Source organism: Triticum aestivum, chromosome 1B (genome assembly GCF_018294505.1).
Source record: "Triticum aestivum cultivar Chinese Spring chromosome 1B, IWGSC CS RefSeq v2.1, whole genome shotgun sequence".
NCBI lineage: Eukaryota > Viridiplantae > Streptophyta > Magnoliopsida > Poales > Poaceae > Triticum > Triticum aestivum.
Window position 1 is genome coordinate 650,025,971 of NC_057795.1, and position 21,790 is coordinate 650,047,760.

The following is a 21,790-nucleotide window of genomic DNA, read 5'->3' on the forward strand; positions in this document are numbered from 1 at the left end:
TGAGGACGATGGGGTTAGAGACATGCTAGATGATGTCTTTGCTGCACAGCCGACACCTCCGTCACATTCAGCGAATGAACCGGAGGAGCCGGAGGAAACCGCAAAGGCCTTCCTGGAAATCTTGGCCTCGTCAAAGAAACCTCTCTATGAGGGTGCCAAGCTGTCTGTGCTGGATGCCATCTCGCAACTGATGGCAGTGAAGGCTGAGTACGGCTGTAGCCGAGGTTGCTTCGAAGCATTTCTGGGAGTATGGGCTAACAGCCTGCCCGAGGGCCATGAACTGCCGAAAACCATGTACGGTACGAAGAAAATCATGAAGGCGCTCTCCATGGACTATGAGAAAATACATGTTTGTCCAAAGAATTGCCTTTTGTTTAGGCATGAGTATGCGGATGACAACTACTGTAGGAAGTGCGGTTCCTCTCGGTATATTGAGGTGGTCGATAAGCATGGTCAGAAGCGGCAGCTAAAAATCCCTGTGAAGGTTCTTCGGTATCTTGATTTTATAAAAAGACTGCAGCGCCTTTTCATCACCGAGGAGTCTGCCAAAATGATGAAGTGGCACAAGGAAGGGAAAAGGTACAATCCAAAAAAAATTGTACATACATCAGAAGGTGAAGCATGGAAGTCATTCGATATAAAGTACCCGGAGGAAGCAGCCGAGGCTGGGAATGTCAGAATTGCTATAACAGGTGATGGGTTCAATCCATATGGTATGTCGTCTAATCCATACAGCTGCTGGCCCATATTTGTTATTCCGCTCAATCTCCCTCCCGGCGCCATAATGCAACGCAAGACCATGTTCCTGTCGCTTATAATTCCTGGGCCTGAATATCCAGGGAAGAATTTGAGTGTGTTTATGCAGCCGTTGGTGGATGATTTGCACCATTCTTGGTACTTCCCGAGGTTGACATACGACCGACATCTGCAGAAAAATTTCTTGATGAAAGTTTGGCTACAGTATTGCATGCATGACTTTCCCGGCTATGCCCTGTTCTGCGGATGGTGTACAAGTGGAAAGATGCCTTGCCCAGTGTGCATGCAGGCCTTGATTTTCATTTGGATGAAGAAGGGTGGCAAGTATGTTGCCTTTGACCAGCATCGACAATTCCTCCCTCCAGACCATCCTGATAGGGAAGACAAGAAGAACTTCACAAAAGGCAAAGTTGTCCATGAAGTAAATGAGATTCCAACGTTTTCTGGTGCGGATGTGCTTGCTCAGCTCAAAGCTCTTAAGCCTGCCTGTGAAGGGAAAGGCAAAGGCAAAGGCAAAGGCAAAGGCAAAGGTAAAGGGAAAAAATGTTTTGAAGGATATGGTGAGACGCACAACTGGACTCACATTACCCCCTTCACGCAGCTTCCCTATTTTAAGGACCTCAAACTTCCATACAACATCGACGTGATGCACACCGAAAAGAATGTCGCAGAGTCCCTTTTTAACACGATCCTCAACATTCCTGATAAGACAAAGGATAATGTTAATGCTAGAGTCGATCAACAGAATATTTGTGATAGACCACGTCTTCACATGCAACCTCCCACAGGCAGTCGAAAATCTTGGTTCAAGCCAGATGCTGACTTCGTACTTAAAAAGGATCATAAGATGGAGGCATTCAAGTGGCTGAAACACGTCGTGAAGTTCACTGATGGTTATGCGTCGAATATAAGTAAGGGGGTCAATCTTTCAACGGGCAGAGTGACCGGGCTCAAGAGTCATGACTATCATGTATGGATTGAGCGGATTATGCCGGTGATGGTTCGGGGCTATGTTCCCGAGCGTGTCTGGCGTGTGCTTGCAGAGTTAAGCCATTTCTTCCGAACGCTTTGTGCTAAAGAAGTATGTCCTGAGAAGATAAAAGAAATGCATAAGAAGGCGCCGGAGTTGATATGCAAGCTAGAGAAGATCTTCCCGCCAGGCTTCTTTACTCCGATGACACATCTCATTTTGCACCTTGCGAACGAGGTATTGTTGGGGGGCCCTGTGCAGTATCGTTGGCAGTACGGCCCTGAGAGACAGAACAAGCATCTGAGACAGAAATGTGGAAACAAAGCTAAGATTGAAGCTTCCATAGCTGAGGCAGTTATCCTAGAGGAGGTGGCAGACCTCAGGACAGCCTACTATCCGGACCATGTTCCCACGTTGCACAATAAGGTGTCTCGATACAATACAGAAGAACCCAAGTATAAACCCAAGTTGCCTCTATTCACCGGGCAAGGTGGCAGGGCTGGATGCTCGACATCTTATGTCATGCCACGAGATGAGTGGGAGGATGTCATGTTCTATATCTTGCACAACATCAAGGAAGTTGAGGATGAGTGGATGAGGTAATACCTTTGCACCATTCTTTTAGTCAATTCGTTATGTTCACTTTGCCTAGTTCTTATACCGCTTTTCTTATTGTAGTCGATTCGTTGAAGAAGAATGGACAGGAATGCTGCCTCCTACTGAAGCGGAGGCACTTGCTCTTCTCCGAAAGGGTGCTGATGGAAGGAAAAATTTCGTTGCGTGGTTCATGGAGAAAGTAATTTTTCACACTTTCAATTAAACTCATGCACCCTATAATTTCAATTAAACTCATGCACCCTATAATTTCAATTGAACTTGTAGGGAAATGATCCGACCGAATCAATGGATGAAGAATTGAGATGGGTTTCCATGGGTTTTGACCCTGTCGTCATGACATGCGAAAAGTATGATGTGAATGGGTATCGCTTCCATACAGAGGAGCACCAGAACAGTCGGCCTGATCCCAAAACCATAAATACCGGAGTCTTCACTGAAGGAGATAATAAAATAGATTACTACGGAAGGGTAGGAAAAATATACGAGCTTACATTCAAACTTGGCCGCGAACACCTAAGTCTCACTGTGTTCAAATGCCGATGGTTCGACCCCAAAAAGGGCCTGAGACATACGCCTTCTGTTGGTTTAGTTGAAGTTAAACCATCAACCGTCTATGCCGGAGCTGATCTCTTTATCGCCGCTACCCAGGCCACACAAGTATATTATCTGCCTTACCCATGCCAGAAAGAGTACCTAAAGGGTTGGGAAGTTGTGTTCAAGGTGTCGCCGCATGGTAAGCTACCGGACCCGAACGATGATGATTACTACAACATAAACCCCATGACATACGAGGGACTGTTCTATCAAGAGGAACATGATGACGTGGTCCGAAACAACGAGGATGATGACTTGGGTTATGTTGACCTGGACCCAAACGACGACGACGCACGGATTGATGGTGAGGCAGTTGTGAATCAAAGAGACATAATTATGCTTGAAAAGTTAAATGAAGACGCTGACGATGAGGAAGAGCCTCCACCTCCGTCAGACAACGAAGAAGATATGCGTGATAGTGATGATGAGACCGCTCCACAAATAGATTACAATAGTGATGATTCATATGGGTTCTAGAAAATGTAAGTTCTTTTAATGATCATTAAAATAGTATGCTTAATGTGCTCTTCTGGTATTAATGTTTTTCCTGTATGCTTGTTTAATTGATATCCTTACTAATTGTTTATTCTCTTCTCAATGCAAGTTTGCTAATCATGGGCAAGTCCAGCGGTGCCAGTTTCCTCAGTAAATTTAAAGGACTTACTCGGAGTGGACGAGCCCACAAGGTTCCCTCCCGACTACGCGAGGATGACACCTCACAGGGAGGTGGAGGGGTCGGGGGAGGAGACCCTAGAGGAGGAGGCGGTGGGGGGAGAGCCCCTAGAGGAGGAGGAGGTGGGGGGAGAGGCAGCCGGGGCAAAAAACTCCGGGCCGTGTCCGAAATAGGAGGGTCTTCTTCGATGCCCTCCCATACAGAGGCACCTTCTGAGTCTGAGGAGGAGGAGTATGTTCCTGATGGCGAGGAGGAGGAGGCCGAGGAGGAGGGTGAGGAGGAGGAGGCCGAGGAGGAGGGTGAGGAGGAGGGCGAGGAGGGTGGAGGGGAGGTTGATCCCGAGTTGTGGGGTGACTTGCCACCGGGTGCTCCGCAGGGGTGGCTGCGTGGTAATGCCGGACTACCTACACCACCTTCTATCGAGGAGCACAAGTGGCTCATTGAACCTGTGGGGACAGAGTAAGTGCCTCTCAATCATATTTTCAACACATGACAACATTTTCTTATTGTACACATGGCAATCATTTGATTCTTTTGCAGAAACTGGATCCTTCGCGGAAATGGCCGTAAACCGAACGGCCTTATCACTGTCCTGTTGAAGCACTTTTGGCCTGGCCTATTCTGCCCGCGGCCAGACAGGGACCCGCAGCTGCGGGTTTTGGCCACGAGCTGGGCCCACTACGAGGCTTGCAGCAACGCGGAGTACGGGACGGCCGCTAAGGCCGTGATCACCAAATTTTGGGTAAGTTCTCTTCTGAATCACTTGTCTTCAGTTTCGTTCATAGTTTATCATTGGATCACTCAACTCATGCCTTGTTTGCTTCTGGTTTATGCAGCAACTCTATAGAGTTCTTGACGAGCACAAGGCCAGAGCCGACGTGGTCTTGCTTGCGGCTGCGAAGAAGAAAGCTCGTCAGTTGCAGTACGAGGTGCGCTGGGTTGCCGTCTCGCAGTACTACCACTACTACCTGCACCAAAAGATGACCAAAAGTCAAGCGCAGAAGCAGCGACTTACCTTGAACAGGGAGCAGTTCATGATGGTAACTATTACTAACTTTTCATTGTTTCAAGCAGTCAACTCTATGTTTCGTGCTCACATGTCATGCTTCCAAAATTTGCATAGGTTGTTCCTCGTTGGTGCTATGGAAGGCATGACGGATGGGCGAGTTTGGTGGATAGGTGGCTCGGCGCCGATGCAGAGTTTGCTGCCAAGAGCATCAAGGGCCGGGCTAACCGTGGAGCCGACGGGACACACGGCCAAGGAAACAGGAACCACTGGAGCTTCAAGGCCATGAAGGTATATCTATGTGCATGATGCATTTTTGTTCTTCTTTACCGTCATGTTCTTATGTATGGCTAACTTCTATTTGACGTTGTAGGAGGACAAGTTGAAGAGGCCGCTCTCAGACATGGAGTCGTGGAAGCTGGCCCGCGAGCGGAGTCGTCGCAAGGAGGGCGAGAGCCAGTACTACGGCAAGACCGAGGAGCACCTGGGGTCTTACATTCATCACTATCAGGAGTTGCATCCGGATGTTCCTGTTGCCGAGGTCGCCCAGTCTCAGATCGACGACACGGCGGTGGTGGCCATCCAGGGGAAGAAGAATGGCCGGTATCCGTGTTTCGACGGCTTGATCACTCCTTCGATCTCGTACACACAGCTTCGGGCTAGCAACCCGAGCCAGTTAGAGAGTACGGGGCGTTCACAGACTCCTTTAGCCCGCCAGCATGCTGTAAGTACTTCCTCTTTATCTTTTTCTATCTAGCATTCTCAGTTTATTTTCAGCATTGCTCACTTAGAAACAATCTAAATTATGTAGGCATATAAGGAGTTTGTCGAGCATAGGAATCTCGAGGTGCGGGAGTACTTGAAACGAGTGAAGGCAAACGATGATTACAACCGTCAGATGATGACGGTTAGTTCTGCCCTCTTAAAACCAAGCTAAATTTTTGCACTTTCATTCCTTCTGATCTTCTAGTTTGCTTGTTTAACTAACATTCAGGCTATGTTGGCGGCTTGGAGTAACGGCACGGGTCCACCACAAATGGGACCCCCACCACCACCTGCGGGAGAACCCCCACACGTGCCCACGTTCGATGAATGGGTGGCACTAGGCAGTGATGGTCCGGTTAGTACATTTGCCTAACTACTGACAAACTAGTTCTCGTTCATTCAACACTATCATATCATATTTACTGTTAGAATCTTTTCTGAAACATGTAGGGGACCGGTGGCTCGACTCCTGCTCCGTCGACCCCAGTCACTCCGATCTGGCAGAGTGGTGGTGGTCGCGATGGCAGTTTTGGCGGAGGTGGTGTTGGTTTTGGCGGAGGTGGTGGTTTTGGCGGAGGTGGTCTTGCTTGATGATTCCGTGCATGTGGCCGTCGTGCCATGCCTTTCATATTCCTACTTTTATGATGTTTCATGTCTTGCACTACTTTTATGTTCATGAACTTGAGTCGGTGATGATCTTTAGATGATGTGATGAACTTGAGTATGTTTAGATGATGATGGTGAACTTGAGTATGTTTAGATGATGAACTGTCATATTTCTGCATAATTTCATATTGTTCTGTTTTGAAATGCTGTCAAATGAATTGGAAAAGAGAAAACAGGGAAAAAAAAACTATGCCTACGGCAAAGCCGTCGGCATATATAAGCCCAGGAGTCACCAGGGCTCGCCACGTGGCGGATCTATGCCGACGGCTTTGCCGTAGGCATAGATGAAAATCTATGCCGACGGCAAAGCCGTAGGCATACCTCTGCTGCCAGGAGTAACCAGAAGACGACACGTGGCAGGGCTATGCCTACGGCAAAGCCGTCGGCATAGATTCATCTATGCCTACGGCTTTGCCGTATGCATAGCCCTGCCACGTGGCATTGCATGATTCGTCCGCGTTTTTGACGGCGCCATCCGTTGCCGTCAGACGAAAAAGACTGCCGACGGCTATACTATGCCGACGGCTGACGCTAGACCGTCGGCATAGGCCCCTATGCCGACGGCTTTACTATGCCGACGGTCTGACAAGACTACGCTGACGGCATCTACGCCGACGGGTCTATGCCGACGGCAGCCGTAGGCATAGACCTATGCCGACGGCTTGGGGGCCTATGCCGACGGCCCTTGGCCGTAGGCATAGACCGCGAGTCCGGTAGTGTCTAACACCAGCCAACAACAGCAAAATTCTAATTGATGGCCTGCTCTATAATATTATACCCGCTAGTTACTACTTAGTTTATACAGGTACATGTTCTTGGCCTAGCACGGCAGGAACTAGTCTTGCACCGCTAATTTAAGACTCGTCACCTCAACAACAATGTAGATCTGGCCAGAGTATATGTACGCACACACAATCACAACGGCATCCTACATCCAATTTGTCACCGGCGGCGGGGGAGGAGGTATGACGACGAGCAGGGAGAAGAGGTGGAGCCTGGCCGGCGCGACGGCGCTCGTCACCGGCGGCAGCAAAGGAATAGGGTACCTAATACACGTCTTTCTTGAGTTTTCGAGCGTGTTACTTACTCGCTGGCCATCGTGCTCGACTCATGTGTAGGCGCGCCATCGTGGAGGAGCTCGCCGGCTTCGGGGCGCGGGTGCACACGTGCTCCCGCAACGCGGCGGAGCTGGAAGAGTGCCGCCGGCAGTGGGAGGAGGAGAAGCTGGCGGTCACCGTCTCTGTGTGCGACGTCTCTGTGCGCGCTGAGAGGGTGAAGCTCATGGAGACTGTCAGGGACTCCTTCGACGGCAAGCTGGACATACTGGTAAGCTCTGGCCTAGTAATTACCATTGGTTGCTCCATCGAGGTAATTTGATTCATTAATGTATGCCGCGAGGACCATGTCAAATCATACTCACGTATGCAACAACAAAAAAACTTCATCATTTGGAGCATTTTCATTTAAACTTGGGCATTTCTTGGGCCGGGCTTGGAAAAGTCCAACCCCAAAACATGAACCCGACCCGCCATGGCCGGAAACAATTAAATGGTGCATTTTTTTTATTGAATAATGGTATTATGTTAATCGTTTTTGGTGTATAGCTATATTTGGGAGCAACTAATTAATAAGTGCTCCTTCACGAGCCTCGCAATGATCAACGCCACTTGACACGCTCTCAGTCATTCGCCACGTGTCGCGCTTTGGACGCTTCCTTCGGATTTATTTTTTTCGCATGGGTTTTTCACTTTTTAAATGGTTTTTTTTACATTTAGGTTTTCCACATGTCTTCCCTAGCTTTTCGACCAAAAAAATTTCAAAAAAAAATTGCGCAAAAAAACGCATCTCTTTTTCGCGAAAGTCACGGTCTTGTTTCCGTGAGAGGCACGGTTGTGCTTTTGCGAGAGGCACGGCCGTGCCTCTTGGAAACGGAAAAAAAACGCGTTTTCTGTTTTTTTTTCTTTCGCGAGAGGTACGGTTGTGCTTTCGCGAGAGTCACGGCCGTGCCTCTTGGAAACGAAAAAAAACACATTTTCTGTTTTTTTTTCTTTCACGAGAGGCACGGTTTTGCTTCTGCGAGAGGCACGATTGTGCTTTAACGAGAGTCACGGCCGTGCCTCCTCGGACATGGAAAAAAATGCGTTTTCTGTGTTTCTTCTTCCGCGAGAGGCACGGTTTTGCTTCCGTGAGAGGCACGGTTGTGATTTCATCAGAGGCACGGGCGTGCCTCTTTCGGAAAGGGAAAAAACCCATGCTCCCGGTTCGGTTTTTTCGTCCATTTTTTTCGTGAAAAAGAAACTTCGTCAAAACCTATCAATATGGGATCTAGTTTTGAAGATCTCGATACCAGGAATCCAACGGCGAAAGCGGTTCGAGATTTGGACGCACGGTTTAAGAGACAAAATATTTTGAATAAACGGACCTACCAAAAAAGGGAAAACTTCCAGGTTGCGACAAGTGACGCACATGCAGCACGCCACTTGTCGCAACCTGGGAAAGTTGAAGTGATCTCCGCAAGGAGTACTCCTTAACTAGTGATTTCGGCTATATTTTTATTAAACCCCTATTTTTAAGGTAGTTTGGGCTTTTGGTTCCCGGCAAAACTCGACCAAACCCAGACCGGCCATCGAGCTCCAGGTTCGCGCCGTTGGGCTAGGCTTCCCATGTCCAGGTTTATTTTGTTTAATATAGAGCACTCCAAATGATCAACCTTCTGTAGTTTCTTAGATTCACCATGCCAGAATTTTTGCTAAGGTGATATTGAATGGATGGAGAAAGAGTATTGTATCTCATGCTAAATACAGTCTGTACATACCATGTGGTAAGCGTGGTAAAAGCAATTTCAAACGGACAAAAAAAATACAGTCTGGAGATGAACTCACATTTATAGTAGATGCCTAAGACAAGACTTCAGCCAACAAATTACTTGATTAGTATCTTATTGGTGTGATATAAATTGTATTTTTAATTAGTTACGTATTTCTCAGCATGAAGCTAACAACCTCAATTTTGTGTATTAGATAAAACAAATATTAATAATATTGCCTATTGCTGGTTAAAAACTTCACTTAATAAATGGAATATCTCAAGTGAAGGAGTAATTGAAAATCTCAAAAAAGATCCACTGAATCTATGAAACTTTCTTAACCCATGCATGTCGACAACATAGGTGAACAATGCAGGGCAATTGGTTTTAAAAGCGGCTATAGAGTGGACGGCGGACGACTACGCACAATTGATGGAGACTAACTTAGAGTCAAACTTCCACCTTAGTCAGCTCGCGCACCCTCTACTCATCAACGCCTCTATACTTGGAGGAGGTAGCATCGTCAACATCTCCTCTGTTGGAGGTATATTTGGCTACCCAGGCCTCGCACTTTATGGCATCACAAAAGGTACATATGCGCCTGACAAGATAAACAAGCTTATGGAATACATGCAAATAAATGTGGCCTAACCTCTTGTTTGGTTTTTGTTTCTCATTTATACATGCTGGCTCACACGCAGGAGGAATGAACCAATTTACAAGGAGCCTCGCCACTTAGTGGGCTAGAGACAATATTCGTGTGAACTCCGTTGCCCCAGGCATTGTGTCGACAGACATGATCAAAGATGTAGGTGTTGAGATCGTATTGTGACTCCATTTGGTCTTTGGATAGCCTTGCTCCAAGTATACGATGTCCTATAAATACCCAGCAATTACTGAGATCAGTCAGATATATCAACTGATTTATTGTTAAAATATTTCATACTTATGTAACTTTTATTTTGGTACTGACATATATACTTTGGTTGTTGTGGATGCAACAGTTAGAGCCGGATGCCCTCGAGCAAGCATGCTCGCGGATCCCGATGGGGCGGAGCGGCAAGCCAACGGAGGTCGCTTCAGTGGTGTCCTTCCTCTGTATGCCCACGGCGTCCTATATCACTGGCCAGGTTATTTGTATCGACGGCGGTCGAACCATCTATTAGAGTCTAGCTGCTAGTGCTACTACTCCGACTGGGGAAAATAAATTAATTAATCAGGATATACCTATATCACGTCTGTCGATGTTTGGTTTCATTACAAATATAGGAGTATGTTGTTCTACAATCATCTATGGAGTAAGAAATGCCTATAAGAAACATACACTCCATTTATGCTCGGATGTAAGTCTGTATTCTTGTTATGACATACGGCCGCACTGATATGGATCATGACCATTCAGGGACTCATTGCAACTCGTTAATATAATCGATTGTTTTGTAGAAACAACCCATGATATTGATTTTTAGAACTAGTACCTTTTCCTGGCAAGCCACGGGAAATGCATGTGAAACAACCTGAACAATAATCCATATCCTCACTCATGCATTCACAAAACAATAACGGGCATTTCACAAGTATCCATTTGAACAAAACGCTAGTAATCCCACAAATCATCATTTCATGGAACTGGTGCTAGAGCAGTCGGTTGAAATATGTCAAACACGGGTTTCAAATGTAGCAATACAGCTATGTTATTGCCGTCATGACCTGAGCAGATTACAGTTTCAAACCAAGGCATGCCTAGGAAGCAAAACTATTTCTACAATTATGAATTCCTAAATTGAAATAAATATTGTATTAGAGTGTCAACTTTGACGGTGCAAGTTTTAGAAAAGCAAATCAATATAGCCTTAAAAGAGAATAATAATAATGGAGCAAATATGTCTCAATGGTTGCATCCGATGCATCACATCAATCAAACTAATAAATAATATTTTAAATTTATAGAAGCTATTGTTTTTTTTCTATGGTTTTGCTTGTTTTTGCTGGTTTTTCTTATCTCTTTATTCTGCTTTTGATTTCCTTGGATATTTCATTGAAATTTCTTTCTTTCTTCTATATACTTTGATTTTCTTTGTTTCAATCTTTGGTTTTTTTTGTATCTTTCCTTTTCATTTTGTTTCTTTGTCGGTTTTTATTTTCTCAACACTTGTTCAAATAAGTGTTAAAATGTTTTTAAATAAATGTTGAATCCTTTTTTAACGATAAATTGTGAGCTATTCAAACATGTTTTGCATTGTAGCGACATTTTAAGAAAAATTCATGAACACTTTTCGAAACTTCTTAAGATTTTTCAAAAATGTAATGTTCGAAACATTTTTTCCATTACATGAACATTTTTTACATGTGTCTAATTTTTTTTAAGTGTCACATACATTTATTTTGAAATATGCAACATTTAACAATTGTCACAAACATTTTCTTACATATGATTAAAAAAATCGTTTTTGCAATCACATTTATACATTTTTCCTGTACAACAGAAACATTTTTCTATACATGTTTCACATTTATAAAATGCAAGATTAATATTTTCTAAATGCAAGATTATATATTAAATATATTTCAAAATATAAAGAAATGAAAAATAAAAAATAAAATAAAAATAGGAAGAAAAAACGAAAAAACATGTATGACATCACCACGGCGTGGTAGCAGTTTACTGGGCTGGCCTAGTTCCTCCTCCCTTCAGCGAGCCATTCGGGGTCGCAGTCAAACCTATATCTCACTTATAGCGGGCCTGTCATTACCACGCAAAACATATATAGATTTGTCTCTTTACACTTTCGTTGGGCCGGCCCAATTCTTCTCCTCCTGTACCACCACTTGTGCACTCGGTGGGGTTGGCTGCTGATGGTTCGGCCCGGTTTTTGTGTTTTTTTTCTCTTTTTTTTAGGTTTCTTTGCTTTTTCAACCGTTTTCTTCGTTATTTTCTCATACAGTATATCACAAAAAAATCCTTCTTTCTTCCAATTATTTGTTTGGCTGCTTTGTTTCTTTTCTTGGTTTTCACAGGTTTTTATTTCTTTCTTTTCATTTTTTCTTATTTTTTTCTTTCGCTTCGTTCGTTTCTTTTTCGGGTTTCCTTGGTATTTTTTGTCTTTAGTTTGTTCTTTCTCTTATCGTATAGAATAGGGAAAAAGTTATTCATGTTTAACATTTTATTCGAATACAAGAAAAATTACCTATGTAAACATTGAACATTGTTTTAGACATATATTTCTTATCTCAACATTTTATCTTACAATTCTGCATTTCTTCTATAAAAAAGAAAGATTTTTATACACACATTTGTAATTTTGTAAATACAAGATTAGCGTATGTGAAATATATATTTTGATGTCTACTTTGCTGCAGACATATTTTATAATTATTATACACATTAGGAACATTTATGTATACATGTTTAACATTTTATTAATGCATGATCAACATTTTTTCATGCACATTGTATACTTTTTATATACATTTTCCGTATACATGAAAAACATTTTTTCTACACACGTTAACACTTATTAAATGCTTGATTACTATTTTTATATATTAACATTTTTTAGATGATTAATAAACATTTCTTAAATGAATGGTCACCTTTTTTAAGACACCGTGTATATATTTTCCATATACATGAGAAACTTGTTCTTATACTCATTTAATTCTTTCAAATTGTAGATTAACATTTTTTTCAAATATATTATGTAAAGTGTATTTGGAAATATATATTTTGAATCTTTGGGAAGTATAAACAGAATTAATAAAACAGAAAAATAGAACACTGCAGTATTCGATCCTGCACTGCATCGAACAAGACAGACTGTTCCAACCAGTGCGACTCTTATGTGATTTGTTGCAGAACTTGAGCAATGTGTCTTACTATCAGACGTAGGATTTGTGGGAACTGGCTCAACCCTCTAGGGGTGGCCTATCACATATATTTATAATGATACACAATATACATATTACACAGTTGGACTACGTTACAAAGTCTAACACCCTCCCTCAATCTCAACTCACTCCTGATGCATCTAGGAGGTTGAGATTGCGCCTACAGACCTCAAACATGGGAGAAGGTAGAGGCTTGGTGAAGATGTCGGCAAGTTGATCCTTTGAGGAGATAAACTTGATCTCTAGTAGCTTCTGTGCAACACGTTCCCTCACAAAATGATAGTCAATCTCAATGTGCTTGGTTCGTGCATGGAACACCGGATTTGTTGAAAGAAACGTAGCACCGATGTTGTCACACCAAAGAACTGGAGGATGTGACTGGGCGATTCCCAGCTCTCGAAGCAAAGACTCAATCCAGATAAGCTCAGCAGTCGCATTGGCAACTGCTTTGTACTCAGCCTTTGTGCTGCTGCGAGAAACAGTGGCTTGCTTGCGCGCACTCCAGGCGATCAAATTAGGACCCAGAAATACAGCATGTCCCCCCGTGGATCGTCTGTCATCTGGACACCCAGCCCAATCAGCATCTGAGAATGCAGAGAGAACAGTAGAGGAACTAGGTCGCAGATGAAGACCATAGGAGACAGTGAGACGCACATAACGAAGAATGCGCTCACAGCAGACCAGTGCACATCTGTAGGAGCATGAAGATACTGACATACCCTGTTAACTGCAAATGAAAGATCAGGACGGGTGATAGTCAGATACTGCAAGCCACCAACAATACTCTGATACTTCGTAGCATCCGTAGAAGAAAGAGGAGAACCAGCAGTGGCCGAGAGCTTATCCGTAGAGGACATGGGCATGGGTGACGGCTTACACTTGAGCATACCAGCACGGCGCAAGAGATCAAGGGAGTACTTTTTCTGAGTGAGAGCCAAGCTGCCACGAGACTAATGTGCAACCTCAATGCCCAGAAAGAAGTGTAGCTGTCCCAAGTCTTTAACCGCAAAATCTCTGCCAAGAGCAGTCACAAGAGCATCAGCAGCCGTGGTAGAAGAACTGACCAGAATTATATCATCCACGTACACAAGCAAATACACAGTCAGACTGGGGCGCTGAAATAAGAACAGCGAACTGTCAGCTATCGACGGAACGAATCCATGAGTACGAAGGGCCGAAGCAAGACGAGCATGCCAGGCACGAGGTGCCTGTTTCAGTCCGTAGAGCGCCTTCGTCAGACGATAGAGATGATGAGGCTGATCTAGATCAACAAACCCTGGTGGCTGCCGCATGTAAACCTCCTCTTCAAGCAACCCATGGAGAAAAGCATTTTGCACATCAAGCTGTCGAAGAGACCAACCACGAGAGACTGCAAGAGACAAAAGAAGCCGGATGGTAGTAGGTTTAACAACCGGGCTGAATGTGTCCTCGTAGTCCAGACCTTGTCGCTGCTTAAACCCTCTAGCCACGAGACGCGCCTTGTAGCGCTCAATAGACCCGTCCGCATGTCTATTGACTTTGAAAACCCACTTCGAATCAATGACGTTGACACGAGGCGGAGGAGGAACCAATGTCCATGTCTCATTATGCAGAAGAGCGTTGTATTCTTGCTCCATAGCTGCCCGCCAGTGAGGGATACTCATAGCAACCTCATAGTGGCGTGGTGCATCAGTGGGATCTGCAAAAGAATGAGCAAGACAGGCAGCCAAATATGTAACAGTACCATCATGACGCTGCTTGGGTTTGACAATACCGCTGCGGCTGCGAGTATGTGGGCGTTGCGGTGCAATGAGAACAGGAGCCGGCGGCGCCAACACGGGAGAGAATGACGGCAGAGCGGGCGACGAGGGCCCAGGCGAGGGCTCAGGCGAGTCGACGGTAGGCCCAGCCGACCCAGGCGAAAGGGGCGGCAGGGACATACGGGCGGTCGACGAAGGCGACGACGGAGGCGAGTCCGGGCGTGGAGGCGTGGACGGAGACCGCTCGAGCCACCCAGGGGAAAGCGGCGGGGTCGTGGGCCGCGCCTCAACTGTCGTGGGTCGCGCCTCGACTGTCGTGGACCGTGCCTCGGATGACACCAGCCCAGTGTCGGAGACTAGCGTCGGTCCAGTTGCATGGACGGGCACGGCGCCAGAGGCGGGGTCGACGACAGGTGCATGCACGTGCACTGACTGGTCAACATGCGCGACAGGAGTTGTATCCGGAAGAAGTTCCAGGCGCGCACCACGTCCAACACCTGCACCATGGTTAGGTAACAACACAGGCGAATATGCAACATCTTCAAATTGGCCAAGCATAAGAGGAGATGAATGCATAGATGGTGGTGTGGAAGGTTGTTGCGGCATGGAGGAAAAGGGGAAGACGTTCTCATCAAAGACAACATCACGAGATATATAGACATGATTTGTTGGCACATGAAGGCACTTGTAGCCTTTATGAAGAGAACTATAACCTAGAAACACACATTTCTTAGACCGAAATTCAAACTTTCTAGAATTATATGGACGAAGATGGAGCCAACAAGCACACCCGAACACCTTAAAGAAGGTATAATCAGGAATCTCATGTAAAAGGAGCTCAATAGGAGTTTTCATATTAATGACACGCGTAGGTAGACGTTTAATAAGAAAACATGCTGTAGCAAAGGCATCACTCCAAAAATGAAAGGGTACAGACGCATGAGCCAGGAGTGTGAGTCCGGTCTCAACTATATGTCGATGCTTGCGCTCAACAGCGCCATTCTGCTGATGTGTATGAGGACATGATAAACGATGAGAGATCCCAAGCGTATTAAAGAAAGCATTGAGGTTGCGATATTCGCCCCCCCCCCAATCAGACTGAACATGAATAATCTTATGCTTGAGAAGACGTTCTACATGCACTTGAAACTGAATGAATATATCAAACACATCAGATTTGCACTTAAGAAGATAAAGCCAGGTAAAGCGACTATAGGCATCAATAAATCTAACATAATAGTTGTGACCACTCACAGAAGTTTGAGCGGGACCCCACACATCAGAGAACACAAGTTCAAGAGGACTCATTACTTGACGAGTAGAAGAAACAAATGGTAACTGATGACTTTTGCCTTGTTGACAGGCATCACACACGGACATCTCCTTATTGCTAGACTTAATAGGCAGCTCATGAAGGTAGAGTATATGACGAACTATGGGAGTGGCAGGGTGACCAAGGCGAGAGTGCCACTGGGACGGCGACACACGAACACCACTGAAGATGCGCGGGGCGGATGGATCCTCCAAGCGGTATAAGCCATGGCTGAGACGACCACTAAGCAGAATTTCCCGGGTGGCTCGGTCCTTAACAAAAAGATCAAACGGGTGAAATTCACATAGGACATTGTTATCAAGAGTGAGTTTTGGAACAGATAACATATTAAGAGTCACCGAGGGGACCCGTAAAATATTACGAAGATGAAGCTGCCTAGATGGATGACTAGTTAAGAAAGATGCTTGACCAACGTGAGAGATGGGCATACCTACACCGTTGGCGGTGTGAACCTTGTCGAGACCGTAATATGGCTCATGGGTGGAAAACTTGGTGAGCTTGTTCGTCATATGATTCGTGGCGCCAGTGTCCATATACCACGCAGGATCAACCAGATATGACGGTGTATAGCCGGGGTCGACGCGTGTATCCTTGCTCTTGGCAGCAACATGAGCAGCAGGAGGGCCAAAGTCCGCCATGGCGAACTGTCGCTCATTACCTTTTCAATCGTTGACAATACCCAGGAAGCTCCGCTGAAACCTCTTGTGGCACTTGGAGGCGACATGCCTCTCACGCCCGCAAAGCTGACAGCGTACAAGGCCTCCGCCCGAGGGTGGCGCTGGCGGGGTGGTGACGCGGGCAGGCGGCGAAGACGCAGGGGGGCGCTGGCCACGCGAGGCCCAGAAGGCCGCGGGCTGGTCGGCGATGGAGTTGGTGGAGCGGCGAGCTTCGATGCGTTGCTCGGTGAAGAGCAGCCGGGAGAAGAGCTCGTGCGGTGGAAGTGGCGGCTTGGCGTTGTGGACGGCCTCGGCAAGGTTGTCGTAGTCAGCATCAAGGCCCTTAATCACATAGCCGGCAAACTCCTCATCACTCAATGGTCGACCGATAGAGGTCAATGTATCCGCCACGACCTTGAGTTTGTTGAAGTATGTTGTGACCGAGGAGTCTAGTTTCTTGACATCATCAAGCTTGCTGCAAAGAGCCATCGCGTGAGCAGTGGAGGTCTGGGCAAACGCATGTTCCAGAGTCGTCCACGCATCCAAGGAGGAGGCAGCAAAGAGACAAAGGCCAGCGACCCCGTCTCCAAGGGAACCCTGGATGGTGGAGAGGGTCGCTTGGTCCTGTTGCACCAACAGACGGTGCGCCGGGTTGATGGCCGGGCCGTGGACGGTGTGAAGGACCTGCGGCGGACACGGCAGAGAGCCATCGACATAGCCAAGGAGGGAGCGGCTGCAAAGCAGCGGTAGAACCTTGGCGCGCCAAAACAAGTAATTGTCCGGCGTGAGACGAGTCGTGATGAGGTTGTCAAAGTGGAACGGCCCGGAGATCAGGGCTGCGTCGGTGGCAGCTACCGCGGAGACCGCCGGGGCTGGGGGTGTCACACCCGCACGTTGATCGTCGGAGCCCCCCGAGGCCGCCGGCATGATGGCGAGTGTCGGGGACGAGCCAGCAGTAGCCGCGGTGGCGCGAACATCGCGGCGGTGGAGGCCGCCACGGTCGACGACGCGGGAGACGGTGGGATCGGGGCGGAAAACAGCGAGCCCACCGCCGTGGTGCCGAAGAAGTGCGGCGTCGGCGAGGCACCGGTGTGGGCAGGAAGATTCAGCAGGGCGGCCAGCGTTGCGGGTATGGTCCCGGAGCTGGCAGAGCTAGAGGCGGAAGCAGTCATTGCAGCGGCGACGGTGGCGGCCCTAGGGTTTGGGGCACGGCGGCGGCGGGGCTGAGACGGAGGTGGAGTAGGTCTTAGGTTTAGGCTGATACCATATCAGACGTAGGATTTGTGGGAACTGGCTCAACCCTCTAGGGGTGGCCTATCACATATATTTATAATGATACACAATATACATATTACACAGTTGGGCTACGTTACAAAGTCTAACACTTACACTCCTTGTCACCCACCTGGCACATGAACGCGGTGTTGCGCGGGCGAGGATTATTCCCAACTCCTATTTCGGTCCTTCAGCGCTCGTTACAGTGCTTTTTGCAACTTGGCGCACCACCTTCCCCGTCGTCCTTCAGTTGGCCTATCTACTTTTTACCTTCCTTTTCTTGTAAACAAACTTTCATGTGCCAACTCACTTCTTTTTCTCTACCTGTGGCACATGTAACGATAAAAAATTATGTTTTTTTCTTGTTTTTTGTTCTGTTGTGTTGTTTTACTATGATGTTTTTTCTTATTTTTAGTATTCTTCGTTTCATTTTGGTTTTCTTTTTCTTAACTCACAAAATTTTATCAAATTCGTGAACTTTTCAGAAAAAATGATTTTTATAAAAAATCAGTGAAATATTTTCAATTATTTGAACTTTTTTCACATTTGATTGAATTCCTAAAAATTGGTGAACTTTTTTATCTACATCGATGAACATTTTTCTAATCCGTAAACTTTTTAGAAAATCCAGTGAACATTTTCAAATTACATGTATTTTTCTCAAAATCGATGAACTTTTATAATCCGGGACCTATTTTTCGAAGTTAGATGAAATTTTTAAGAATTTGTGAACTTTTTTCAAAATTGATGAACTTTCTTGAAATATTGATTTTTTTAATTCAAAATCAACGAACCTTTTTCAATTTTGCAAACTTTTCTTGAATTCCTGAACTTTTTTCAAATCGATGAAATTTTTTCAAACTCAAGAACTTTTTTAATTTTGTGCCTTCCGTTCCAAATTCTTGAACTTTTTCGAAAATCATGACAAAAATTGTATTCTTGAACTTATATGAATTTTATTTTCAAATTAGTGAACTTATTTGAATTAAAAAGCTTTTCGTGCTTTTCTTGAGATTTTTTTATGGTTTTTTCTGAATGTTTTTTTGCTTTTTTCACTAGTTAGTCATGTCTGGTCAAACTGGTCAACCATAGGCCTAAAGCGAATGTGCTGTGCTCCTGCCGAGTGATCGCGCGATGCGCTGATGGGTCGGCCCATATATTTGAGGTGCGTGGGCGCCGGAACCCATAACCTACGTAGAAGGCACTGATTAGGAGATCTTAGAGTTGTTTCCACTTCACGTTAGTACAGTCGCGCCCCAATATGACACATTTTCACAATACCGACGCACAGGGTCCAGGTGACTGGGGCGGCCCTTCTGGCGCGAGGCGAAGCATGTTTTCTTATAACGTGTGACACAAAAAAGCCAAGAAAAGGAGCGTCCTTGCGACGTCGACGAACCCGGGACCATGCATTGCAATTGCCTACTGTTGGCCAGTACAACAGCTAACTGTTCTTGATTGATAAGAATCACAAAATTATTCAACAACAAACTTCAGCGCCGGCAATTCGAAAAATATCTTTCGAAATTTTCAACAAAAAATTCTAAAAAAATTGAACAATTTATGGAATTCTGAATATTAAAAAAACACAAATTTTTTTGAAAACATGAATAAAGTTATGAATTCCCCAAACATGTGTTAAAATGTGAACAGTTTTAAATTCCAAACATTTTTTCAAGAACAGGAACAAAATTCAGAAAACAACAAACAATTTTTGAAAAAAAAACTGTTTTGGAAAACATAAAAAGAAACTTTGGAAATCAGGAAAAATATGAAATTCTGACATTTTAAAAAAGTTTTGAATCTATGGAAAATGTGAAACATTTTTTAAAAATAAACAAAATTTGAAAAACAATAACAAAAAATTAAAATTCTGAAGAAACTTTGAAATTTATGACTTTCTGAAGAAAAAATAGAAACATAAAAAACAAGAAGAAAAAGAATTTAAAAAGAAAGTAAAACCAAAATAAATAAATAGATAGATAGATAAAAACCAAAAGAAACAAAAATGGGTTCAAGGAACCATCTGGAATGTTCCCAAAACCAAAAAAAACAGACAGGAACTCCTAGCATGTTCCTAAACTAGGAGGACTTAACAGCTAACACGACACTTTCGGTCCCTATAATGGTGTCCTGTGCAAAAGCACGACACTTTGCCACAATAAGCGACATATAAGGTTTTCGAGAGATGACAACTATGACAACCATGCATGCTAGATAAGGATCACCTCGCCTGCCCTTGGTTGTTGGCACTGAACTAATCCCATGTCTGTTCGCAGAGACACACATTCTTTTATGCCTGCTTCGCTATGTGCACATGCATATGAGATTATGTTAATTACTTTTTTAGTCTTTCCCTCTTTGGCCAAAACAAAAGAACAAACATGTTAGTAGCTCAAATGCTAGAGGCAGGGTTGATTGATTCCTCTTAATAAATCTTCAAAAGGAGGCAATTAAGTAGTGTATTTAAAAAAAATTCTTACACCCATGTTTAAATCTCCATACTTTTGTAAATAAGAAATGGCCAAAAACTGCAGAGCAGTATTGGGTAGTCTCTTACTCTTTTAGCACCGACAGCAACGCGCCTCCAAAGGCGCCACTTTTCAACACAAAGACATCAAAAAATCAGTGGCCACTAATCGCATGACCCACGAGGATGACATGAAATGAAAAGAATCAAGAAACGAATCAACTGCGAACAAATTAAGTGGTATGGACAAAGTGTCAAAATCAAAATGGGCCGGATTAGTTAGAGCAAGCAAGCAGGTTTCAACTAGGTGTTGATTAAAGCCAACGACGACATTACCGATCTCTGTGGTGGGAGTGGGACCCACACCAGTGGAAGCTGACAGACCAATTGCATTTTGCAGTTTGCACATCTCAATGGCATTCGTTTGCATTGATCCTTACGTCTAGATACATTCGTTTGACCGTTAATTAATATGGGACCGAGGGAGTAGTATGCATTGATCCAGACTCGGAAATGTCACAACGCACTAGATTGGGGTAACAAGCTGACAGCTATAAGCCAAATTAGGTCAACTTGAAGGGTGGCCGGTGTCTGTGTGTGTCCCACATTGGGGATCTGGAAGCAAGTTTGGCATCTGGATCTTGAGAGGTGACAATCATGCTCCTTGATGCTTGCCCTGGCTTGGTTGGTGGCACTGAACAGATCCCATGCGTTGTTCGCACATGACGACATTCTTTTCTGCCCTGCTTTTCTATGTGCACATGCAAGTGCGATTATGTTAACCGGTACGGTCTTAGGCCCAACCAAAAACACGCTGATTGGTCAAATGCCAGAGGCAGGGTAGGTTCATCTTTATGCATGAAGATTATAAATTTGCTCAGAACCATGTTTAAAACATCGTACAAATTTGTGCACACAGCGGCGCTGTGGTGGTCTATTTTCGCACCGACGACTCAGCTCCAAAAGTGACACTTTTTCTCGGCAAAGACATAAATAAATAATCAGTGGCGACTAATCGCGCGACCCGCGAGGACGACGTGAAATGAAATGAAAAAGAAACCGAGATACGAATCGGCTGGCGAACAAAGCGGTATGGACAAACATGTCAAAATTAATAAAAACGGGTGCTTTTCAATTCAAACGTAGGTAGTGGGTGAAAGTCACGTCACCCCCAACAACGGCCGGGCCGGATTAGTTTGAGCACTTGGCTTTCACCGGGTGTGGACTAGTTAGGGCACTTAGCTTTCACTGGTGTTTATCTTGATTTTGAAGCCAACGGCACTATCATCTCCATGGTGGGACCCGCCAGGGGAAGATGGCCATCGTTCGTTGCAGTTTGCACATCTCAGGGGTGTGGTAGCTCCAACGACTCAAGATGCTTATATTATTGGAAGTTGGAACAAGGGAGAGCATGGAATATCTGTATTCGTCCATATCAATCAATCAATGGATGAAGCTGCCAGGAGGTGCTCGCGATCCGATCGATCTACAGCCGCCACCGGATCCTTCCTCCCTACCCCTGCTCCCGTGCAGCACCGCCGCGATGCACCGGGGCATGCCCGCCTCCCTCCTCCT

At 45.2% G+C, this 21,790-nt stretch overlaps 1 pseudogene; it reads left to right on the plus strand.

Annotated features, from left to right (window-relative positions):
• The first annotated feature begins 7,013 nt into the window (after nt 1-7,013).
• On the plus strand, nt 7,014-10,568 carry LOC123098590 (noroxomaritidine/norcraugsodine reductase-like; annotated as a pseudogene).
• Nucleotides 10,569-21,790: the final 11,222 nt, after the last annotated feature.